Source organism: Mesoplodon bidens (assembly GCF_964165515.1).
Source record: "Mesoplodon bidens genome assembly, chromosome: 1".
Taxonomy (NCBI): Eukaryota; Metazoa; Chordata; class Mammalia; order Artiodactyla; family Ziphiidae; genus Mesoplodon; species Mesoplodon bidens.
In genome coordinates, this window is record NC_138176.1 from 191,001,089 (window position 1) to 191,026,552 (window position 25,464).

The window sequence follows — 25,464 nt, forward strand, 5'->3', positions numbered from 1 at the left end:
TAAACCCCAGTTGATCATGGTGTATGATCCTTTTAATGTGCTGTTGGATACTGTTTGCTAGTATTTTGTTGAGTATTTTTGCATCTATGTTCATCAGTGATATTGGCCTGTAGTTTTCTTTCGTTGCGACATCCTTGCCTACTTTTGGTATCAAGGTGATGGTGGCCTCGTAGAATGAGTTTGGGAGTGTTCCTCCATCTGGTATATTTTGGAAGAGTTTGAGAAGATAGGTGTTAGCTCTTCTCTAAATATTTGATAGAATTCACCTGTGAAGCCATCTGGTCCTGGGCTTTTGCTTGTTGGAAGATTTTTAATCACAGTTTCAATTTCAGTACTTGTGATTGGTCTATTCATATTTTCTATTTCTTCCTGATTCAGTCTTGGCAGGTTGTGCATTTCTAAGAATTTGTCCATTTCTTCCAGGTTGTCCACTTTATTGGCATAGAGTTGCTTGTAGTAATCTCTCATGATCTTTTGTATTTCTGCAGTGTCCATTGTTACTTCTCCTTTTTCAGTTCTAATTCTACTGATTTGAGTCTTCTCCCTTTTTTCTTGATGAGTCTGGCTAATGGTTTATCAATTTTGTTTATCTTCTCAAAGAACCAGCTTTTAGTTTTATTCATCTTTGCTATCGTTTCCTTCATTTCTTTTTCATTTATTTCTGATCTGATCTTTATGATTTCTTTCCTTCTGCTAACTTTGGGGGATTTTTGTTCTTCTTTCTCTAATTGCTTTAGGTGCAGGGTCAGGTTGTTTACTCGAGATGTTTCCTGTTTCTTAAGGTGGGATTGTATTGCTATAAACCTCCCCTTTGGAACTGATTTTGCTGCATCCCATAGGTTTTGGTTTGTCGTGTCTCCATTGTCATTTGTTTCTAGGTATTTTTTTATTTCCTCTTTGATTTCTTCAGTGATCACTTCGTTATTGAGTAGTGTATTGTTTAGCCTCCATGTGTTTGTATTTTTTACAGATCTTTTCCTGTAATTGATGTCTAGTCTCATAGCATTGTGGTCGGAAAAGATACTTGATACAATTTCAATTTTCTTAAATTTACCAAGGCTTGATTTGTGACCCAAGATATGATCTATCCTGGAGAATGTTCCATGAGCAGTTGAGAACAATGTGTATTCTGTTGTTTTTGGATGGAATGTCCTAGAAATATCAATTAAGTCCATCTTGTTTAATGTATCATTTAAAGCTTGTGTTTCCTTATTTATTTTCATTTTGGATGATCTGTCCATTGGTGAAAGTGGGGTGTTGAAGTCCCCTACTATGAGTGTGTTACTGTCGATTTCCCCTTTTATGGCTGTTTTTATTTGCCTTATGTATTGAGGTGCTCCTATGTTGGGTACAGAAATATTTACAATTGTTATATCTTCTTCTTGGATCGATCCCTTGATCATTATGTAGTGTCCTTCTTTGTCTCTTCTAATAGTCTTTATTTTAAAGTCTATTTTGTCTGATATAGGAATTGCTACTCCAGCTTTCTTTTGATTTCCATTTGCATGGAATATCTTTTTCCATCCCCTTACTTTCAATCTGTATGTGTCTCTAGGTCTGAAGTGGGTCTCTTGTAGACAGCATATATATGGGTCTTGTTTTTGTATCCATTCAGCCAATCTGTGTCTTTTGGTGGGAGCATTTAGTCCATTTACATTTAAGGTAATTATCAATATGCATGTTCCAATTCCCACTTCCTTAATTGTTTTGGGCTCACTCTTGTAGGTTTTTTCCTTATGTTGTGTTTCTTGCCTAGAGAAGTTCCTTTAGTATTTGTTGTAAAGCTGGTTTGGTGGTGCTGAACTCTCTCAGCTTTTGCTTGTCTGTAAAGGTTTTAATTTCTCCATCAAATCTGAATGAGATCCTTGCTGGGTAGAGTAATCTTGGTTGCAGGTTTTTCTCCTTCATCACTTTAAATATGTCCTGCCTCTCCCTTCTGGCTTATCAAGTTTCTGCTGAGAGATCAGCTGTTAACCTGATGGGGATTCCCTTGTGTGTTATTTGTTGTTTTTCCCTTGCTGCTTTTAATATGTTTTCTTTGTGTTTAATTTTTGACAGTTTGATTAATATGTGTCTTGGCGTATTTCTCCTTGGATTTATTCTGTATGGGACTCTCTGTGCCTCCTGGCCTTGATTAACTATTTCCTTCCCCATATTAGGGAAGTTTTCAACTATGATCCCTTCAAATACTTTCTCAGTCCCTTTCTTTTTCTCTTCTTCTTCTGGAACCCCTATAATTCGAATGTTGGTGCGTTTAATGTTGTCCCAGAGGTCTCTGAGACTGTCCTCAGTTCTTTTCATTCTTTTTTCTTTATTCTGCTCTGCAGCAGTTATTTCCGCTATTTTATCTTCCACGTCACTTATACGTTCTTCTGCCTCAGTTATTCCGCTACTGTTCCCATCTAGAGTGTTTTTCATTTCATTTATTGTGTTTTTAATTGATGCTTGATTCATCTTTAGTTCTTCTAGGTCCTTGTTAACTGTTTCTTGCATTTTGTCTATTCTATTTCCACGATTTTGCATCATCTTTACTGTCATTATTCTGAATTCTTTTTCAGGTAGACTATTTGCTCTTCATTTGTTAAGTCTGGTGGGTTTTTATCTTGCTCCTTCACCTGCTTTGTGTTTTCCTGTCTTCTCATTTTGCTTATCTTACTGTGTTTGGGGTCTCCTTTTTGCAGGCTGCAGGTTCGCAGTTCCCATTGTTTTTGGTGTCTGTCCCCAGTGGCTAAGGTTGGTTCAGTGGGTTATGTAGGCTTCCTGGTGGAGGGGACTAGTGCCTGTGTTCTGGTGGATGAGGCTCGATCTTGTCTTTCTGGTGGACGTCTGGTGGTGTGTTTTGGGGTGTCTGTGGCCTTATTATGTTTTTAGGCAGCCTCTCTGCCAATGGGTGGGGTTGTGTTCCTGTCTTGCTAGTTGCTTTGCATAGGGTGGCCAGCACTGTAGCTTGCTGGTCATTGAGTGAAGCTGGGTGCTGGCGTTGAGATGGAGATCTCTCGGAGATTTTCGCCATTTGATATTATGTGGAGCTGGGAGGTCTCTTGTGGATCCGTGTCCTGAAGTTGGCTATCCCACCTCAGAGGCACAGCACTGACTCCTGGCTGCAGCACCAAGAGCCTTTCATCCACCCTGCTCAGAATAAAAGGGAGAAAAAGTAGAAAGAAAGAAGTAGTAGAAGAAAGAAAGAAAGAAACAAACAAGCAAACAAAGAAAGGAAGAAAGAAGGGAGGGAAGAAAGGATGGAGGGAGGAAAGAAAAGAAAGAAAGGAGGGAGGGTGGAGGGAGGAAGGAGGGAAGGTAGGAAAAAGAGAAGATAAAGTAAAATAGATAAAGTATGATAAAATATAATAGTGTTATTAAAGTTAAAAATTAATTATTTAAAAAATTAAAAATTAAAAAAACAAAACAAACAAACAAACAAAGAAGAAAGAAAAAAATGGACGGATAGAACCCTGGGACAAATGGTGGAAGCAAATCTATATAGACAAAATCTCACACAGAAGCATACACATACACTTTCACAAAAAGAGAACAAGGGGAAAAAAATCATAAATGTTGCTCTCAAAGTCCACCTCCTCAATTTGGGATGATTCGTTGTCTATTCATGTATTCCACAGATGCAGGGTACATCAAGTTGATTGTGGAGCTTTAATCCGCTGCTTCTGAGGCTGCTGGGAGAGATTTCCCGTTCTCTTCTTTATTCTCACAGCTCCCGGGTCTCAGCTTTGGATTTGGCCCCGCCTCTGCATGTAGGTCGCCGGGGGGCGTCTGTTCTTCACTCAGGACGGGGTTAAAGGAGCAGCTGCTTTGGGGACTCTGGCTCACTCAGGCCGGGGGGGAGGGAGGGATACGGAGTGCGGGGCGAGCCTGCGGCGGCAGAGGCCTGGGTGACGTTGCACCAGCCCGAGGCGCGCCGAGAGCTCTCCTGGGGAAGCCGTCCCTGGACCACGGGACCCCGGCAGTGGCGGGCTACACAGGCTCTCCGGAAAGGGGGCGTGGACAGTGACCTGTGCTCGCACACAGGCCTCTTGGCGGCCGCAGCAGCAGCCCCAGCATCCCACGCCTGTCTCTGGGGTCCGCGCTTTTAGCTGCGGCTCACACCCGTCTCTGGAGCTCCTTTAAGCAGCGCTCTTAATCCCCTCTCCTCGCACACCAGGAAACAAAGAGCGAAGAAAAAGTCTGTTGCCTCTTCGGCAGCTCCAGACTTTTTCCCGGACTCCCTCCCAGCTAGCCGTGGTGCACTCACCCCTTCAGGCTCTCTTCCCGCCGCCAACTCCAGTCCTCTCCCCGCGCTCCGACTGAAACCCGAAACCCGAGCCTCAGCTCCCAGCCCCGCCCGTCCTGGCGGCCGAGCAGACAAGCCTCTCGGGCTGGTGAGTGCTGGTCGACACCGATCCTCTGTGCGGGAATCTCTCCGCTTTGCCCTCCGCACCCCTGTTGCTGCGCTCTCCTCCGTGACTCCGAAGCTTTCCCCCTCCACCACCCGCAGTCTCCGCCCGCGAAGGGGCTTCCTAGTGTGTGGAAACCTTTCCTCCGTGGCTCCCTCCCACTGGTGCAGGTCCCATCCCTGTCCTTTTGTCTCTGTTTATTCTTGTTTCTTTTGCCCTACCCAGGTACGTGGGGAGTTTCTTGCCCTTTAGGAGGTCTGAGGTCTTCTGTCACCGTTCAGTAGGTGTTCTGTAAGAGCTGTTCCACATGTAGACGAATTTCTGATGTATCTGTGGGGAGGAAGGTGATCTCTGCGTCTTACTCTTCCGCCATCTTCCCCCAGCTCCCTCTAATTCCGTTTTTAATGTCATCAGTTGTCATGTATTTTTCACCATTTAAAGGTCCTTGAAGGTATAAATGGAAACTATGAAAATCAAGTTTCCCATCTGAGAAATGTTTGCTCATCTTTTATAAATTTTTTATTATTAGGGGAAGAATGCATGTTCATTGTAGAAGTACAGATAAGCATGAAGAAGAAAGTAACAACTATAACTGGAATCACGTGCAACATTTTGGCCTATAGTTGGCTCTCCATATCCAGGGGTTCCTCATCCGCAGATTCAACCAACTGTGGATTGAAAATATTTGGGGAAAAAATTCTAGGAAGTCTCAAAAAGAAAACTTGAATTTTCCATGTGCCAGCAATGATTTACATAGCATTTACATAGATAGATCATCTCTAGGTATTATACATAATCTAGAGATGATCTAAAGTATAGGGGAGGATGTATGAAGGCAATGCAAATACAACATCACTTTACATAAGTGACTTTTGCACCTGCAGATTTTGGTATTTATTGGGGGGGGTGGTCTTGGAACCAATCCCCATTGGATACTGAGGGAATGATTGTATATCATAGTCTTTACAAATGAATATACAGTTGATCCTCATTATTCACAGATTCCACATTAGTGACTTTGCCTACTTCCTAAAATTTGTCACCCCCAAATCAGTACTCCAAGTACGATGCTTTCACAGTCATTTGCAGACATGTGCAGAGCAGCAAAAAATTTGAGTCCCCCTGTTTATGTTTCTAGCTGGGATCGAACAAGGCAATGCTCTACCTTGTTTCAGCTCTCATACTATAAACAAGCGTCGTTTTTGTGGTCTATTTAATTCCACATTCTCCACATTTTCATGCATATTGTTGTTGGTTTTGCTGTCTAAAATGGCCCCTAGCATAGTGCTGAAGTACTATGTTGTGTACTTCAGTGTGAGAGGTCTGTGATGTGCCTTTTGGAGAAAGTACATGTGTTAATTTAGGTAAACTTAATTCAGGCATGAGTCATAGTGTAACCCATGAATTCAATGTTACTGAATCAACAATATGTATTGAATGTGGTGCCTTTAAACAGAAATACACAAAACAAGGTTACATATTGACCAGCTGACAAAAATGTTGTGACCAGAGGCTCATGGAACCTAACCCCATATATCCCCTTGGAGCAGGAGTTGAGTATTCACTAATACGCTGTTGGCAGCAAATTTATAGAACATAACTACCAGAAATAACGAGAATCAACCTGCATATTTTAGTAGGCAAAAATGGGGTCATAAAAAAGATAGCTTTTCATTGAAAAAACAGATTGTGAGAATATGTGATGCTCATTTGTTCCCCTTAGGACAGCAGCGTTCTCAGATGCTTGCTACTCTTTTTAAGGATGAAAGGTGCCAGCAACTTGCTGCTTATGGAATCCTCGAGAAAATGTACCTAGATAGGATCATCAGAGGAAATCAACTTCAAGAATTTGCTGCCGTGCTGATGCCTCACCAGAAAACAACTACAGCTGACGGTAATGATTACTTCTTATAAGTATGTGGTAGTAAATATTGAGGTCACACTAGTAGAACATATGTTAAATTTGGAGCATCTTGATATCTTTCTGTAATATTTTTATGTAACACTTGGTAAAAGAAGGAGTATTGACTGAAGATGAATATTATACACATATACGAGTCTGAAGTATAAGAGTAGCTCTATTGGAAAGCATTTGGTGGAATAAAGCATTTTTTGGAAACTGTAAGAGCAGAAGAATTATAGGCTAGGCTTATAGCGCCTGTTTTTTTTAAGACTCAAACCATTTGATAAGTACCTTAATTAATCTTAAACATCAATTTGTAACAGAGCATAATTATCCAGTCCTATTTTAGACAGAGCAAAATTTGGCACAATAGCTTGCCCAAGGTTACTGAGGGGAAAGTGTTTCCAATAAGAATAGAACTTGGTGTCATGTTTCCTAGTATTTGCTTAAGTCAGACTGCCTTTGCTGGGAAAGAATTTTGTAATAGATGCTTGTTCATAACATCAATTATTTTACGTATGTTTATCTACAGAGGTTTTAAAGTAGTTTATAACAGTAACACACATGATAATAAAAATATAGATGTAGGCCACCAGAAACATGGAAAAGGTCAAGACAGACATGCAGATCTGTCAGACTCATCGCCTTGGATTCACTGTCATCCCATATTGAAGAGAATCTAACTGTAAAGAATTATTTATGTCAGATTTGGCTGAAAGGTATATACCTCACCAGTCTTACTGCCCTGAGTTAAACCAGATCATTGAAGCAATTATATTGACCTATAGAATTTCTTTTATTTAACTGTACTTTAAGAAACAAATCAATTGATTATTATCTTTCTGTCTAAAGGAGATATTTATTCTATAGGATATTCTTTATGCAGATCCTCAGAAAAAATCCTTTTCAGCCTTAGGATTAGTTGTGATTCTCCAGAGCAATTGATTTTTATCTTATTTAAACACTGTGAGTTGATAAACTGGTGGGTTTTCTTAAATTTTTTTAAAAAATTATTTATTTATTTTTATTTTCTGCTGCTTTGTGTCTTTGTTGCTGCATGCAGGCTTTCTCTAGTTGTAGTGAGCGGAGGCTACTCTTCGTTGCGGTGCGGGTGCGTGGGCTTCTCATTGTGTTGGCTTCTCTTGTTGCGGAGCATGGGCTCTAGGCACACGGGCTTCAGTAGTTGTGGCAAGTGGGCTCAGTAGTTGTGGCTCACAGGCTCTAGAGCACAGGCTCACTAGTTTTGGTGCACGGGCTTAGTTGCTCCGTGGCATGTGGGATCTTTCTGGACCAGGGCTCGAACCCGTGTCCCCAGCATTGGCGGGCGGATTCTTAGCCACTGTGCCACCAGAGATGTCCCGGCTTTCTTAATTTGATGGGCTGCTAGAAAGTTTAAAAAATTAAACTTGTAGCCCACCTGTAGTGTGTGTGTTTTGACTGTTGTTATTCTTTTTCTTTTTAACTTTTAAATTTCCTTGTCTTCTGTGTATTCTGAGCAGCTTTAAATAAATTCTTTTGCAAGAAGATGTCTGACAAACAAAAGCTAGATAAATATGAAAGAGTCTCCAGAATTGATGTAGTTGAGCTTCACATTTGACTTTGAGCTTTCTGGCCATGAAAAAAGAAAAGATAACATCAGATAATTCTTTTCTCAAATGAGGGCTACTCACTAGGATCTCGGAGAATGCAAATGATTTTCAAATTTCTCATAGGAGACTATGTATCAGTATATAGAACAGGCATTTTGTCTTCTTCCTCTTTCATTTTAGACTTTATTGCCTTCCTTATTTATCTTTCTTGGACATCTTTGTTTATTGTCATTACAACCCTAGGCTAGCAATCTTGAGACATAGCTTTGTTGTTGTTATTACAATTCAGTGGTTTCAGTATATTCTGAGTTTTACGATGTAACAACTAGTCTACTTTCTGCTCTATAGATTTGCCTGTTCTGGACATTTCATATAAATGGAATCATGCAATATATGATCTTTTCTGACTGGCTTCTTTCACTTAATGTGATGTTTTCAAGGTTCATCTGTGTTGTAGTATGCATCAGTACTTCATTCACTTTTATTGCCAAATAACATTCTGTTAACCACATTTTATTTCTTCATCAGTTAGTGAACATTTAGGTTATTTTCACTATTTGGCTATTAATAATACTGCTGTGAACATTCATGTAAAAGTTTTTGTGTGGACATAAGCTTTTAATTGTCTTGGATGTATATCTAGGAGTGGAAGTACCGGGTCATGTGGTAACTCTATATTTAGTCTTTCGAGGAGCTGCCAGACTGTTTTCCAAAGTGGCTGCACCATTTTACATTCCTGCCAGCTGTGTGTGAGGGTTCCATTTTCTCCATATTTTCTCCCACACTTGTTATATTATCTGTCTTTTTGATTTAGTCATCCTAGTGGGTATGAAGTGTGGTATCTTACTGTGGTTTTGATTTGTATTTCCTTGGGGGCTAATGGTGTTAAGCACCTTTTCATATGCTTATTGGCCACTTTTATATTGGGTTATTTGTGCTTTTATTATTGAATTGTAAGAATTCTTTATATATTCTAGATCTTATTATCAGATAAATGATTGGCAAATATTTTCTCCCATTCTGTGTGTTGTTTCTTCACTTTGTTGATGGTATCTTTTGAAACACAAAAGTTATTAATTTTGATGAAGTCCAGTTTATGTTTTTTCTTTTGTGGCTTGTGCTTACAGTGTTGTATCTAAGAAATCATTGCCTAATCCAAGGTTATGAAAAGTTGTTCTATTTTCTTCTGTAAATTTTATAATTGTAGCTCTTACATTTAGGTCTTGGATTCATTTTGAGTTAATCTTTGTATATGGTGTAAAGTAGGGGTCCAACTTAATTATTTTGCATGTGAATATTCAGTTGTCCCAGCACCATTTGTTGGAAAGACTCTTATTTCCCCACTGAATTGCCTTGGCATCTTTGTTGACAATCAGTTGACTGTAAATGTGAGTTTATTTCTGGACTCTAAATTCTATTCCATTATTCTGTATGCCTGTCCTCGTGCCAGTACCACACTGTCTTGGTTGCTCTATCTTTGTGGTAAGTTTTTTTTTTTTTAAGTTTTAAGTTTTGGCTGTGTTGGGTCTTCGTTGCTGCACGCGGACTTTCTCTTGTTGCCGTGAGCCGGGGCTACTCTTCATTGTGGCATGCGGGCTTCTCATTGCGGTGGCTTCTCGTTGCAGAGCACGGGCTCTAGGTGCACAGGCTTCAGTAGTTGCAGCATGTGGGCTCAGTAGTTGTGGCTTGCAGGCTGTAGAGCGCAGGCTCAGTAGCTGTGGCACACAGACTTAGTTGCTCTGTGGCATGTGGGATCTTCCTGGCCCAGGGATCGAACCCACGTCCTCTGCATTGGCAGGCAGATTCTTAACCACTGTGCCACCAGAGAAGTCCCTTGTAGTAAGTTTTGAAATCAGAAAATTTGAGTCTTCCAACTTTGTTCTTTTTCAAAGTTGTTTTGGCTTCTATGGGTCCTTTGAATTTCCATAAAGATTTTAAGATCAACTTGTCAATTTCTGCAAAGAAGCCAGCTGGGATTGCACTGAATTTGTAGATCAATTTGGGGAGTACTGCCATCTTAGCAATATTAAGTCTTACATATTTTCCTGTTTATTTAGGTGTTTATATTGGAAAGTTGCTAAAAAAGTAGATCTTAAAAGTTGTCACAAGAAAAAAAACTATAACTGTGTGAGGTGATGATGTTAATTAACTAAACTTCTAGTGGTAATCATTTCACAATATATACATATATCAACTCATTATGTTGTACACCTTAAATGAATACAATATTATGTGTCAATTATATCTCAATAAAACTGGAAAGGAAAAAAAAAAGAATTGGGTGAGCCACATCTTCAGGATGGGGCCTGAGGTCCATAACTTTGTCAGGCCCTGTATTATCTTACTTAAGGGAGGATCCTATGCCTGATATCTCATGAAGGGATCCTGCCTTCCAAACATTTCTCATGTTTGCCTCAGAGTAAAGTGCTTGTGAAGTGCCCAGGGGAATAGAGATCTTTCCACTGAGCAGTATTTTTTGACTTATCAAGCTTACAAACAGCAGGATTGTTTGCATGATTGTTTTGCTGCTGCTTGCTAAAAAAAGTATGTGCTTATAGCAAGAAAAGTTAGTGAAGTTGATAGCTAGTCCAAGGAAGCAAAACCCCAAACCCAGAGGATTAAATCTGTCCAGGTAGTTAATAAATACTTGCCAATCATTTTCTAAATGTTAGTTATACTTAACTGCATGTTATTCAAAATGTATCAAGGGATTTTGGTTACTTTTAAAATTTTGATAGGAATAAAGGCAATGATTATGAGTTAGTACATGCCTAGAAAATTTTTAACAAGATGCATCTTTTAAGAGTGTAAAACTAGTTTCAGAATTATAACATTCTTATTTATATTTAAGGTTCCAGCATCTGGGACAGAGCTGTTATTGAACACAGTTTATTGTCTGCAAGCAAATTATATAATAATATTACCTTTGAGGAACTTGGAGCCCTTTTAGAGATTCCTGCAGCTAAGGTATTTTCTTATTTCCAATACATAAAAGGAAGTTAAGAGAGTAAATTATTGACATAAAGAGAAAATAAAATATATACAGTTGGACCTCCATATCTGCAGATACAAAACTTGTGGATATTTTGGAGGAATATTTTGGAGGGCCAACTGTATTCATTGTAGTACTACATTTTATATAAGGGTCTTGAGCATCCGTGGATTTGGGTATTCATGGGGGCTACTGGAACCAATCCCCCATGGATACTGAGAGATGACTGTAATTGATAAATATTGGCAGTTGCAACAAAAATATACATTAAAAGCCTAAGGTAAATGGAAATAAATTATTTGAATGTCAAAATAGAACTGTAATGGAATTGCCTTTTTTTTAAGTTGTATTTTATGGTAAAGTGACCTAGAATGGAAATCTTAAAGGGGTTCCAGGTTATGATACCCATTTTGTAAGAATATCTTTGTTTAGTATCTGTTTAAATCCACTTCATAGTGGTTTCTGATTTTTAACTAACATTTGATCTATGCCTTAATTCTTTTTTCTGCCCTAGATTGACTCATAGTTTAAAAAGTTCATCTCTTTGAGAGAATGACTATGGTAATACTCTAGGCTATTCTATTGTAACTTCTGTGCTTGATTTAACTTAAGAAGTTGACTGAGTTATTAGGGAGTTAATTTTATTCTTAGTCATGATAGCGTTTGGTTGGCTATGTATAGATTCCAAAAAAGTACTGGTCGTATTTAGAGAGTATTTCAGGCAACATCTATAAAACATTCTCTTAATTTTAAATAACAGTAAAAGCAAGCAATCAACCTTACTTTTACCTAACTTGTAGAACTTTTTTTTTGAACATCTTTATTGGAGTATAATTGCTTTATATTGTTGTGTTAGATTCTCCTGTATAACAAAGTGAATCAGCTATATGTATACATATATCCCCATATCCCCTCCCTATTTCACCCTCTAAGTGGTCACGAAGCACCGAGCTGATCTACCTAAGCTGATCTCCCTATGCTATGCGGCTGCTTCCCACTAGCTATCTATTTTACATCTGGTAGTGTGTATATGTCAATGCCACTCTCTCACTTCATCCCAGCTTACCCTTCCCCCTCCCTGTGTCCTCAAGTCCATTCTCCACGTCTGCGTCATTATTCCTGTCCTGCCCCTAGGTTCTTCAGAAAATAAATTTTTTTTAGATTTCATATACACGTGTTAGCATACGGTAATTGTTTTTCTTTTTGTGACTTACTTCACTCTGTATGACAGACTCTAGGTCCATCCATCTCACTACAAACCTTGTAGAGCTTAGAGTCACGTAGTTATGGTCACATCCCCTTTTATCTGTTAGTGAAATTGTAATTTAGTATTTTCTAATACAATTCCTTTACGTATACACATTCAGCACACAGTAAAGGAAGTGGAACAATTTCGGAACCAAGGCTTCAGTTACCATTAAAAGATGCTTCCTTCTTAGGCTTTGAGGTATGATCCCTTGCTGAGACTAAGGGAAGTGAATATATTTTTAACAATAAATGCTAGTGACAGTCTGTTCAAGAGTGATTTAGGGTTGATTGTGAAGATGGTCAGAGTTACTAAAACGACTGTCACAACCCAGTTTGCTAAACAGACAGTAAACATGAAGTATTTCTTTAGGAATTAGGTAGAGAACCTTTTGCTCCCCTTTAATGGTCTTTTAAATCCTTTCGTTTCCCTTTTAAATTTGAACGTTATTCCTCCTTTCAATATTTTCTTCAAAAATATTACTGTCTTAGAGAGTTTGGGGGTGATAAATACTGTGAAAACTGAAATGAAATAAAATAAGAAAAACCAGGGATTTTTTTGAGATGTGGATCCCAGTGAGAGGAAAAATTGTTAGTTTGATTTTGAGCAGAGAGAAAATTTGGTTAGAAGGCTAGATTCTTGCTTAAAATCTTACAACAAGAAAAACAGATCCCAATTAACTTAAAATAATGGATTGTACCCAGAAAGAATTGGGGGGATATAACAGGCAGATTTACAAGGTTTACTCTTGTAATGAATGGCAGATGAACACATACTTAATTAAGGCTTAGTGATGGGGAGCTAAACCAAGAGCTTTCAGTTCTCTTGGTGAGAATATGTGAATAACTAGAAATGATAATTAAAGTGTCTAAGAATTTATTGTTTTTTTTAAACAGGCAGAAAAGATAGCATCACAAATGATAACAGAAGGACGTATGAATGGATTTGTTGATCAGATTGATGGAATAGTTCATTTTGAAAGTAAGAAGTTTTGCTTGTTTGTATCATAATGAAATGGCAGTGAAGTGTTGTACATTTGTGATTAAAACATGTTGAGCGATTTCCTTTGACCCAGAATCTTCCTATGGAATGAGCTTATTTCCCAAAGAAATAATTTAAAATAATTTTTATGAACTTTTATTCATGAATCTAATTAATGCAGCATTTTCTATGCTGTGGAAAAATTTGAAACTGGAATTGTTATATTAGTTGACTCATGAATTACTCACCAAACATTTATTGACCACATACCGTGTATTGGGCTTGTAGAAAAGACAGTTGCATATCCTGTTCAGCAGCTCACTAAACTGATGAAGGCAGACAGGTAAGTAGATCTCTTGTCTTTCTCATTGTCTAATACCTCCTCAGCCCTCTTCCCACCTCATTTATGCCCTGGACCTTACCCAGAACCATTCCACTTGTACACTTTTAATTTGAAGTATCCCACTCTGACCATGACCTTTTCCCAGCCTTTCTAGTGGTCTTTCTCAGGTACTTCAACCTCACCTCTTCCTTGACTGCATTGGAGCCTCTGGTCTATTGACTTTCACTTTCTTTCAGTCAGCTCAGTCCTTTTTTTTTTTTTTTTTTTTTTGTGGTACATGGGCCTCTCACTGTTGTGGCCTCTCCCGCTGCGGAGCACAGGCTCCGGATGCGCAGGCTCAGTGGCCATGGCTCATGGGCCCAGACGCTCCGCGGCATGTGGGATCTTCCCGGACCGAGGCACGAACACGTGTCCCCTGCATCGGCAGGCGGACTCTCAACCACTGCACCACCAGGGAAGCCCAGCTCAGCCCTTTTTTAACCTTTACTGTTCTTCCTATCCAGCTTAGATTTCATGATTCATCGTGAGTCATGAAATCAGGATTTCAATCATTTTCATGATTCAGTTACTTCTTTTACAGATACCCCAGAACACTTGCTTGCGAGCTTTTGTTCCTGCTGTCCAGCAAAACTTCACCTTGAATGAACCCATTCTCCATCTTTCCCATGCCTGTACTTGAGTAACTCACTAACGTTGCTGGAGAAGAGTCAGAGCATCAGTCAGATTGATACCACTGCAAAATTCAAGGTCCTGGATTCTCGAAGCTGCCCAGGATTCTTGATACATTTCTCTAGTCCACTTTTTCCATACTCTGCAATGACGATTTCAAATTTCATTTTCCTAAACCTCTGACTTTTCTCCTCCTTCACTCTCTGTTCAATATAGATCTCATTCTGTCATTTTCTTCTTTCGTGTTATATGGGAGATGGTTTCCATCCCTCTCTCCAGTTCTTCCTCTTGCACTTTGGATCCCTTCTCTGAACTCTGCCACTCCCTGCTCCAAAAAAGAAATCTTTTTTAGGAACCTGAGCTTAGCAATTATTTGTCTATTTTCATCCTGTTTTTCTCTGTTGGCTTCTTTTTATCGATATTTAAACATGGTCAGGTCTCTTCCGGTTTAACAAAAATCCTTTTATCTTTCAGGCTTCATCCTGACTTTTCCGAATATTGAATAGGGTTGATCACTCACTCCGTTTTGAGTGCCCCCGACCCTTCTTGACTTCTGTCATCTCCTTCACCCTATTCTCCTGTTTTCCCTCCTATTTCTCCAGGTATTCTTCCCAGTTGTCTTTGTAGATTCTAAAGTGCTTTAAATTTAAATATTGGGGTTGCTTGGGACATACTCCTCGGCCTTTTTCTCCTCACTCTACTGTTACCCTAGGTAATCTCACCTATTCCCATTGGTTCAGTTACCATCTCTATGCAGACAGCGCTTAGACTTCTAGTGTAAATCTCCCTTCTGAGTCCCAGGTTCAGCGGCTCTAATTGACTAATAGGTGTTTCCCACCTGATTGCTTCGTGGACTTCTCAGAATGAATATACCCAAAACTGAATTCACTATCTCCTCCACTGCCTGCCTCCCAGAACAGCCAGCCAGCCAGCCAGAAACTACACTGTTCACTTTCTCCAGCATTCCTTATCCTTGACCCCTTCTCGTCTTCACTGCCCAGAATCCTTTGAATTTTACCTCATAGTGTATCTGGAATCCATGTACTTTTCTTCATTTCTTACTGTCACCAGCCTGTTCTGAACCCCCAAAACCCCTTCTGGGCTTAAGAAATAGCCTTTTAGCTTTTCTTGTCACATCTACAATAGCTCCTTTCTAGTCCAGTTGCCCTAGTAGAGCCAGAGGGATTGTGATCTTTTAAAAATGCAAACAAACAGAAAAAAGAAATAAAAAACAAATTATTAAATGTTACTCTCTTCCTTGACATGCTGATGAATGGCTTCCCCACTGCTTGTAGAGTAAGATTCTACAAAGTCTCCAAAAGGTCCTACGTGATCCTTTATGGTTTTCTCTTTCCAATCCAGCTCACAGGACTTTTTGTTTTTTCCAGCATCGTAAATTCTTTCCCACTTTAAACATTCCAAAATAGTCATCCCTCTCCACAAGCAGCCTCTCCAGCCATCTTCTATTTGTCCCCATGTCTTAGTTTGAACAATGTTAATCAATAATGATTTTCCTGACTTCCCAGGTTAGGTATGGCTTTAAGTTATACATTCTGTCACCCTGAATTTCTGAATTTGTCTAAATGTCTGTTTCTGTTAACCAAGCTCAAGTTCCTAGTGATAGATATTAAGTGTCTCTTGTTCTCCATGGTATATCCAACATCTTTTCCAGTGCCCTGCACGTTGTAAGTGGGAAATAAATAATTATTGAATGAGCAAACACAATGTATGATGAAGAGTATAGCAGAGGCGTCACCAAGTAAACACAGTTTAAATTAACATATACCAACTTGATAGAATATGGGATATTTTACTTTCTAATTTTCTTAGATTTAAAAACTACAATGGTAAATCTGCTCATAATGAGAAGTAAAACATTACAAGGATGAATAAAGGAAGAGTCCGTAATGTCTTTCCACTTTCACCTGCATTCCTCTGATCCCAGCTGCCTGGCATAACTAATGGCAGTCTAAAGTCTCGTGTGCCTTTCTACATGTTTATATAGATAAGTAAAAACATGTAGGGATTTTTTTAAAGTGGCATTATACTTTAATGTACATAGTGTTCTATGAAGTGTTTTTTTTGTTTGTTTTTATTTGTTTGTTTGTTTGGGGGTTTTTTTGGCCACACTGCTTGACACGTGGAACTTCCCCCACCAGGGATCTAGCCCATGCCCCCTGCAGTGGAAGCTCAGAGTCCTAGCCACTGGACCACCAGGAAAGTCCCAAAGTGGTTTTGTTTCTTTTTAAGTTAATGTACCGTGAATATATTTGCGAGTCACTAGATATAAATCTAATTTATTTGTTTTAATAGCTGCATAATATTTCGTGGAGTTCAACTATTCACCTGTTGATGGACATTCAGGCGGTTTCCTTGTGCGTATCTTTATATACTGGGACACTTAGTTCTATAGAACAGAGTCTCAGAAGTTGCATACTTTGCATCAGAGGATATACATGTTTTGATTCTTAATAGCTACTGCCAGTTTGCTTTCCAGAACGGTGTAGCCATTTACACTTCTACTAGTATGAGAGAATGAATCTTTAAGAGTTGGATATTCTTCTTCTTTTTATCTTTTGCCAATTGTTGGGGGGAAAATACTATGTTATTGTTTTATTGTGCATTTCCTTGGCACTAGTGAAGTTGAATATCTTTCCATGTATTGGCCATTAGTATTTCCTTTTCTGTGAATTCATGTTAGTTTTTCTTTTCTATTTCCTTCCTTCCCCCACCACACCTTTCCTATCTGTGTTACAGATATTTTTCTCTTTCTGTCGGTTGTGTTTCTGTAACACAATGCATACCATAAACACATTTAAAAGCTCTTTTGTAGCCAAATATGTCCATTTTTAATTTTATGGCTTTTGTGTTTTCTGTATTGATTAAGAAAGTCTCCCTCCCACCTAGAGGAGTGGGATAGGGAGGGTGGGAGGGAGACGCAAGAGGGAGGGGATATATGTATATGTATAGCTGATTCACTTTGTTATAAAGCAGAAACTAACACACCATTGTAAAGTAATTATACTCCAATAAAGATGTTAAAATAAAAAAGAAAGTCTCCCTCATTTTGGGATAAAATTAATATTTTCCTGAAATGTCTTCTAATATTTTATTTATTGTTTTATATTTAGAAATTCAATCGGTCTGCAGTTCATTTTTGTGAATAATTTTAAGGCATGGTCCAGTTTTTTTTTTAAAGATGGATTGCCAATTATGCAAATATCTTTATTCAATAAAACATCCTTTCTGGTCTTTGGCGTATATTAGGTTCCACATATATGTTCGGATCTATTTCTGTACTCTATTTGGTTCCATTGATCTCTAACAATATTAGGTAATAAATTTATAGTAAATTTTACTGTTAGTAAAGCAATACCTATTCCTCCACTACTATTTTTTAATTGAGTTGAAATTCACATAACATGAAATTAATCATTTAAAAGCGAAAAATTCAGTAACATTTAGTATGTTTACAGTGTTATGCAACCACCATCTCTACCTAGTTCCAGAACATTTTCATCTTCCCAAAAGGAAATCCCATGCCCCTTAAGCAATTACTCCTCATACCTCTCCCCCCAACCCCTGGCAACCAATTTCTATTCTGTCTCTATGGATTTACCTGTTCTGGATATTTCATATGAATGGAACCCTACAATATGTGACCTTTTAGCTTCTTTCACTGAACGTAGTGTTTTCAAGTTTCACTTTCTCCAGTGGGTGGCAGTGTCTTACGAAGCAGTAGACATTGGTGAGGGAACAGGTGGCCTCAGTGAAGTTGTCTGTCTGACTGCTGCAGTTGAGGTGGTTTGGTTTTATTTTGTGTTTTTTTGTTTTGTTTTGTTTTGTTTATACTTTGTGGCAGTGATTGGGGTACTTTTCTTAACTATTTCTTAATTAGCTTAATTTCATTAACTAAGATTTTTGGAGTAAACTTCTAAAAATCAATGTTACTGTATTTATCTTCTAACTCAACATTCACTGTGGTTGCAAAGGAGTAATTTCAACTTTGTACATTATTCCTTTTTTCTTTAGCACGAGAAGCCCTGCCAACGTGGGACAAACAGATCCAATCGCTTTGTTTCCAAGTGAATAACCTTTTGGAGAAAATCAGTCAGACAGCACCAGAATGGACAGCACAAGCCATGGAAGCCCAGATGGCTCAGTGAATCCTTGCAGACCTTCTGTGCACATTACATCTTTTTCCATGTTGTACAGATTAATTTCACTGTCTCTCAAAAGCATTTGCATCATGACCTTACATATTTCCATCCCTTTTATGCTGGATTCAATTTAAAGAAGACATTATTAGAACAGGAAGTACAAGCATTTAAAAATATGTAGTTCCCATTTATTCAGGGTCTCTGTATCAGGCTAAGTCAGATGTTTTGAAAGCTTTTTCTTTAAACAGAGTAGGTGAAGTATCTGTGGCTAAAACGTTTGGGATTTGTGATAACTTTGTAGTTATGTAAAACTTAAGTGCTTGGTGCCTCTCCACATGTGGTTATCTAATAAATGGAGAAGTGAGCCAAATAAAAGTAGTACTTTGTTTTTAATTAGTGAACAGTGTTTTGTTCCTTTTTCCTTTCCATTAAGCAGACAATTATTTATACCATATGCAAGAAATGAAAAGATAAGCCAAAAAGCCTGTTCTCCAGGCATTCACAGAGTCACAGAGCTAAGAGTCAATATATGAAATACTTGTAGTTGTACCAAGTACTAGAGTACACAGGCAGGAGCTTTTCATTTAGCAGAGAGAGATCAGGGAAGACTCCTCAGGATTATTTCAGCCTTGCTTTATACTGAAAACGGGGAAGAACTTTTAAAAAAGGGTTTGGGGGCTTCCTTGGTGGCGCAGTGGTTGAGAGTCTGTCAGCCGACGCAGGGGATGCGGGTTCATGCCCCGGTTCGGGAGGATCCCACATGCCACAGAGCCGCTGGGCCCGTGAGCCATGGCCACTGAACCTGTGCGTCCGGAGCCTGTGCTTCACAATGGGAGAGGCCACAACAGTGAGAGGCCCGTGTACCGCAAAAAAATAAATAAATAAAAATAAAAAAGTGTTTGTAGGCAATTACCAGTTTCAGCTCCAGCATATAAGGTGCTGAAGTCATCACTCCATCCTCACAGCAAGACACATGCCACAACATGCAAGGACAGATGGATAATGTAAGCAGACAGATTGACATTTCAGAACTATAAAATTTAAAAAAATATAGTTGATATGCTAAGAGAGGATGGAGAAAATGGAATCATAAGAAAAAGGCTGAACAGGCGGAAAAATCAATGCCTTTTCTTAGATCCGAAGGAGAATTGAGGTCATAGGGCAAACCACCACTCCCAAACTGGAGAAACAGCCAGATAGAATCACATTAGAGATCAGTTCACCAGGAGCAGAGCTGCTTGGGCCAGTAACTGATATGAACAGTGAAATGGTAACTTTGACAAGTTACTGGATGCTAACTGGCTTGACAGTTAAAACCCCCACACTTGGGCTTTCCTGGTGGCGCAGTGGTTGAGAGCCCGCCTGCCGATGCAGAGGACACGGGTTCATGCCCCGGTCTGGGAGGATCCCACATGCCGCGGAGCAGCTAGGCCCGTGAGCCATGGCCGCTGAGCCTGCACGTCCGGAGCCTGTGCTCTGCAACAGGAGAGGCCGCAACAGTGAGAGGCCCGCGTACCACAAAACAAAGAGAACAAAACAAAAACCCCACTCTTAGGAGAACCTCCACACTTTATAGGATTTATCCCCAGGAACCCCACCAAGTTCTCATGATTAAGATCAGGGATCCCCTTGTGTTTCAGGGGAGGAGAAGGTAACTATTTTGAAATACACCCATATCATTTTCCATGACAAAGACCTGCCCTCTGAAGGAAATTACTCTACCAGAGCCTTATCTCACCTGGGGAAAAGCAAGTTAGACAATTTCAGCCCCCTTTAGCCTTCTTATATCAAGGGAGAAGAGAAAAAAATGTCTAAGAAATACTTCTGAAGGTCACAGCCCAGGGACCCAGGCCAAATAAAAGACAGAGATATAAGATTATTGAATGCTTCCCAAATACCCTTCCACCTTGATAACAGAGTTCCAGTGTAGTATCTGTGGAGTATGACTTAGAGCTCCAAGACAGACTCTTCAACAAAGACTTCTTAGGGAAAAAACACAACAGGGAAGAAGACAAAACAACAAGGAAAATAGAGGAAACAAGCCTCTGCCACTTAGAGCTACAGAAAACGTTAAGTACTGCCTAGCTCCTATCCAGATTCACATAAAACCTTATACTAAAAGCCTAATTGCCTCAGTTTCTATTTCCTGATACGTCATGTCTGGCCTCCAACCAAGCAATTACAAAGGATGATAAATGGCAAGAAAAAGCACAATTTGAAGAGACAAATCAAGCATGAGAACCAGACTCAGATATGGCAGGGATGTTGAAATTCTCCGAACAGAACAGAAATTTAAAACAGCTATGTTTAATTTGCTAAGGGCTCTCATGGAAAAAGTAGACAATGTGCAAGGACAGATGGGTAATGTAAGCAGACAGATTGAAGTTTTGTAACTGTAAAATTTTAAAAAATATAGTTGATAGCTAAGAGGATGGAGAAAACGTAATCATAAACTGCTCAGTTAAAATCAGAGCGTCAACAATAGAGTGTCAAAATACATGTGGCAAAAACTGATAGAACTGCAAGGAGAAGTAGACGAGTCCACTACTATATTTGGAGACTTCAATACCCTCTATCAGCAATGGACAGATTCTGCAGGCAGAAAAGTTGTAAGGACATAGTTGAACTCAACAGCACCATCAATCGATTGGATCTAATTGTTATTTCTAAACCACTTCATCCAACAACCACAGAGTACACTCAAGCTCACATAGAACATTCACCAAGGTAGACCACATCCTGGGCCACATCACCAAGGTAGACCACACACCTTAACAAGTTAAAACGAATAGAAATCCTAAAATGTATGCTTTCAGACCACAATGAAATGAAACTGAAAATCAATAACAGAAAGATACCTGGAAATTCCCTCAAAACTTGGATATTAAACAACATACTTCCGGACTTCCCTGGTGGTCCAGGGGTAAAGAAGCTGCCTTTCAATGCAGGGGACGTGGGTTTGATCCCTGGTCAGGGAACTAAGATCCCACATGCTGTGGGGCAGCTAAGCCCATGTGCCTCAACTAGAGAGTCCGCATGCCACAAACTACAGAGCCCACAAATCCTGGAGCCTGTGCACCACAACTTGAGAGATGCCTGTGAGCCACAGTGAAGAGCCCTCGTGCCGCAACGAAAGATCCTCCATACTGCAACGAAGATCCCATGTGCTGCAACTAAGACCTGACGCAGCCAATAAATAAATAAATAAATAATAAACAACATACTTCTAAATAACACATGGATTAAAGAAGAAATCTCGGGCTTCCCTGGTGGCGCAGTGGTTGAGAGTCCGCCTGCCGATGCAGGGGACCTGGGTTCGTGCCCCAGTCTGGGAAGATCCCACGTGCCGCGGAGCGGCTGGGCCCGTGAGCCATGGCTGCTGAGCCTGTGCGTCTGGAGACTGTTCTCCACAACGGGAGAGGCCACAACAGTGAGAGGCCCGCATACCGCAAAAAAAAAAAAAAAAAAGAAAAGAAAAAGAAATCTCAGGAGAAATTTTAAAATATTTTGAACTAAATGAAAATGAAAATACAACTTATTAAAATTTGTGGGTTGCAATGAAAGCAGTGCATATCTTAGGAAAGCATAAAGATCTAAGATCAATAATTTAAGCTTTCACATTACGAAACTAGAAAAAAAGCAAATTAAATCCAAAGTAAGCAGAAGGGAAGAAATAATAAAAATTATAGTAGAGTGTAAATCAGTGAAACTTGAAAACAGGAAGTTGATAAAGAATATCAATGAAACCAAAGTCTGGTTCTTTGACAAGATCAATAGAATTGGTAACTCTAGCCAGAGTAAGATAAAAAGAGAAGGCAAATTACTAATATCAGGAATGAAGGGGGCCATCACTACAGATCCTATGAAGAATAGAAGGATAATTAAGGAATAATATGAATAACTCTGTGCTGACAGATTTGATAACCTAGATGAAATGGACCAATTTCTTTGAGAGACATAATTACCAAAAGCCTCACAAGAAGAAATAATCTAAATAGGCCTATATCTATTAAAATTTTTTAATCAATAATTAATAACCTTCCATGACAGAAAGCACCAGGCCCAGATGGGTTTACTGGTGAATTCTATGAAACATATAAGGAAGAAATCACACCAACTCTCTATAATCTCTTTCAGAAAATAGGAGCAGAGAACACTTCTTAATCCATTCTATGAGGCAAGCATCACCCTTCCAGCAAAAGCAGATAAAGACATTACAAGAAAGGAAAACTGCAGTCCAATATCTATCATGAAAATAGATGCAAAAATTCTTAACAAGATATTAGCGAATCAAATCCAGCAGTACAGAAAAAGAATTATACACCATGACCAAGTGGGATTTATTCCAGGTGTGTAAATTGGCTCAACATTCAAAAATCAGTTAATGTAATCCATCACATCTACAAGCTAAAGAAGAAAAATCATTTGATCACATCAATAGGTACAGAAAAAGCATTTTATAAAATCCAACACCTACTCATGATAAAAACTTTCAGCAAACTAGGAATACAGGGGGAACTTCCTCAATTTAATAAGGAACATGTATAAAAATCCTATAGCTAACATCATAATGGTGAGAAACTAGAGTGCTAGATTCTTTCCCCCTAAGATCAGGAACAGTGAAGTTGTTTGCTCTCACCACACTTTTTTTTTGGCCGTACCTCATGGCTTTTCGGATCTTAATTCCCCGACCCACACCCTTGGCAGTGAAAGTGCGGAGTCCTAACCACTGGGAATTCCCTCACCACTCCTATTAAACTTTGTACTGGAAGTCCTAGGTAATGCAATAACTCCAGAAAAGGCAATTAAACTTAAATACAGACTGGGAAGGAAGAAATAAAACTATATTCAAAGTTGACATGATTATGTAGAAAATCCCAAGGAATCAAAAAAAAAAATTTCCAGCAACTAATAAGGACTTATAGCAAAGTTGCTGGATACAAGGTTAATATACAAAAGTCAGTTTCTTTCCTATATATATAACAATGAAGAGCTGGAATTTGAAATTTGAAAAAAGTATGTGTGTTGAAAGTAGGGGAAATAGGGCATTTGTAGAGTGAAAAAATAGTGGGAGAATAGGCTAACAAGGTAGATTGAGGTTATATTGTGAAGCACCAGGCAAATTTTTTTAGGATGTTTACAGTTTACTCATGGCAAGCTGTGTATAGGATGGATTGGAGAGAAGGCAATGGGAGCTGGAGTTACTAGAGGCAGAGAAACTAGTTCAGGAGCTATGAATATGAGTCTCCAAACACATAATTAGGACTTGGACTCCATCCATGGCAGTGCAGACAAAGAAGAGAGGACAGATGAATTCATTCAATAAATGATTTCAGTATGTATCTACTAGGTGTCAGGCATTCTTCTAGGCACCACAGATACAGCAACAAACAAAAGAGATCATCCACTGGGGGTATTAAGTGGCGTTTAAGTGACAGAAGTTGGTGTCGGATTAGATGTGAGGAGAAGGGAGAATGGTATGCTGAGACAGTTCAGGTTTCACTGATATCTAGATTTCTCACCTTAAACAACTGAGTGGTAATATCTTTTGACCTGTTGTGTGCCCCTGTAGGGCACATCCAGATGGACTTGTTTAGTATGCAGCTGAAGAGACATTCTGAAGATCAGCAGTAAGGGAGAAACTAGGAATACAGTCCTCCTTGGTGTATAGGAAGCGTTTGAAGACACGGGAATAGAGGACTCTAAGAAGAACGTGAGTAACAGGAGTGGACCCAGGAGGGAACCTTGCAAAGCACCTACATCTATAAGGCAAGTAAAGAAGGGCAAAACACTCTAGTTTGTTGAATGCCTCTTAAGTTCCAGGTGCTTTTACATTTGATCTCACTGACATTTCACAATATACTTATAGTGAAATATCTCCTTATAGTAGATAGTTTGGCCTCCCTCAACCCCCCACCCCAACAAATGAAATGGACTCAGAAGTGTAGGAGGAGAACGAAAGGAAATTAGGCAGTGAGATTTTCATCAGGGTACAATGTTGCAGGGATCAAACAGTTTGAGAAATGTGAAAAAAATAGTTTCTTCACACATGTATCCATCAATATTTAACCAAAATTGAATCATATTGATTTGATAATTGAATTTTTATTACTTGCTCTGATACTTCATATCCAAAAGAGAAAGAAAATCAATAACACAACAATGAAACCATCAGGTATGCAGTTGGGAAGCAGAGCATAGTGCATTGTTGCTCTGTCAGCATTGATAATGCTTATAGATAACGCGAAAAGGAGCAAAAGTGTTGGCTAAAGGCACCATAAGTGTCTTAGCATAGTTGTCTGTAGCCGTTTTCTCTATCTCTTAAACTTCTTAGAGGAAAGAGAGCTGAGTAGCTGTGGACCCAAATCTCCTGTTAGGAAACTACCAGAACCAAATTATGAGATTGACCACCCCCCCCGAAATTGACTAATGATGTAAGGACATTTTATTGAGAGCAAAGAAGCATAAAGATTCATGTTAGTAAAATCTTTTATTTGGTTTATATTTTAAATGTAATACAAAATTTATAAGCCAGAAAATTTAAAAACAAGGAGAAACTAAGCTGGACCATTTAGCAAAACTAAGGGACAACATTCCTTTAAAATAAATCAAAGTTCAATTTTTTTTACCCCATTGATTGTGATTAAACATACCAATCATATTTCAGTTGCAAAAAGTGGAGAAGCACTCAAGCTGAAGAGGTGTGAAGCTGGTTTTAGTTGCTTCAGTAAGAGCTCTTCACGAGGTCAGGAGAGAGACCACAGAAGAAAGGAAAGAAAAAAAAGAGCTCTTCACCTATAAGGGACAAACAAAAAATAGGGTTAAATTTTCTCAATCTACTTTTTAAATTTTAATAAAGGCCTAATTTTAGAATCATTTTAGATTTACAGAAAAGTTGCAAAGATAGTACAGAGAGTTCCCAGATACCTTGCACCAATTCCCTTATTGGTTAACGTCTTACTGTGGTAGGTTTGTGACCACGAACCAACGTTGATAGATTATTAATCAAAGCCTATCTTTTTGGCTTCCCTGGTGGTGCAGTGGTTGAGAGTCCACCTGACGATGCAGGGGACACGGGTTCTGTGCCCCGGTCTGGGAAGATCCCACATGTCGCGGAGCGGTTGGGCCCGTGAGCCATGGCCGCTGAGCCTGCGCGTCCGGATCCTGTGCTCCGCAACGGGAGAGGCCACGAC

The 25,464-nt window shown here is 39.2% G+C and overlaps 1 protein-coding gene across 1 annotated transcript in view; it reads right to left on the bottom strand.

The window, feature by feature from the left end:
• Positions 1 to 24,742: 24,742 nt before the first annotated feature.
• LOC308617920 (placenta-specific gene 8 protein) overlaps positions 24,743 to 25,464 on the bottom strand; it is a 35,078-nt gene continuing 34,356 nt past the window's right edge. Inside the window, exon 5 of the mRNA XM_081235337.1 lies at positions 24,743 to 25,066. The gene's annotated coding sequence lies outside the window, so the exon portion shown is untranslated. The remainder of the gene's footprint in view (positions 25,067 to 25,464) is intronic.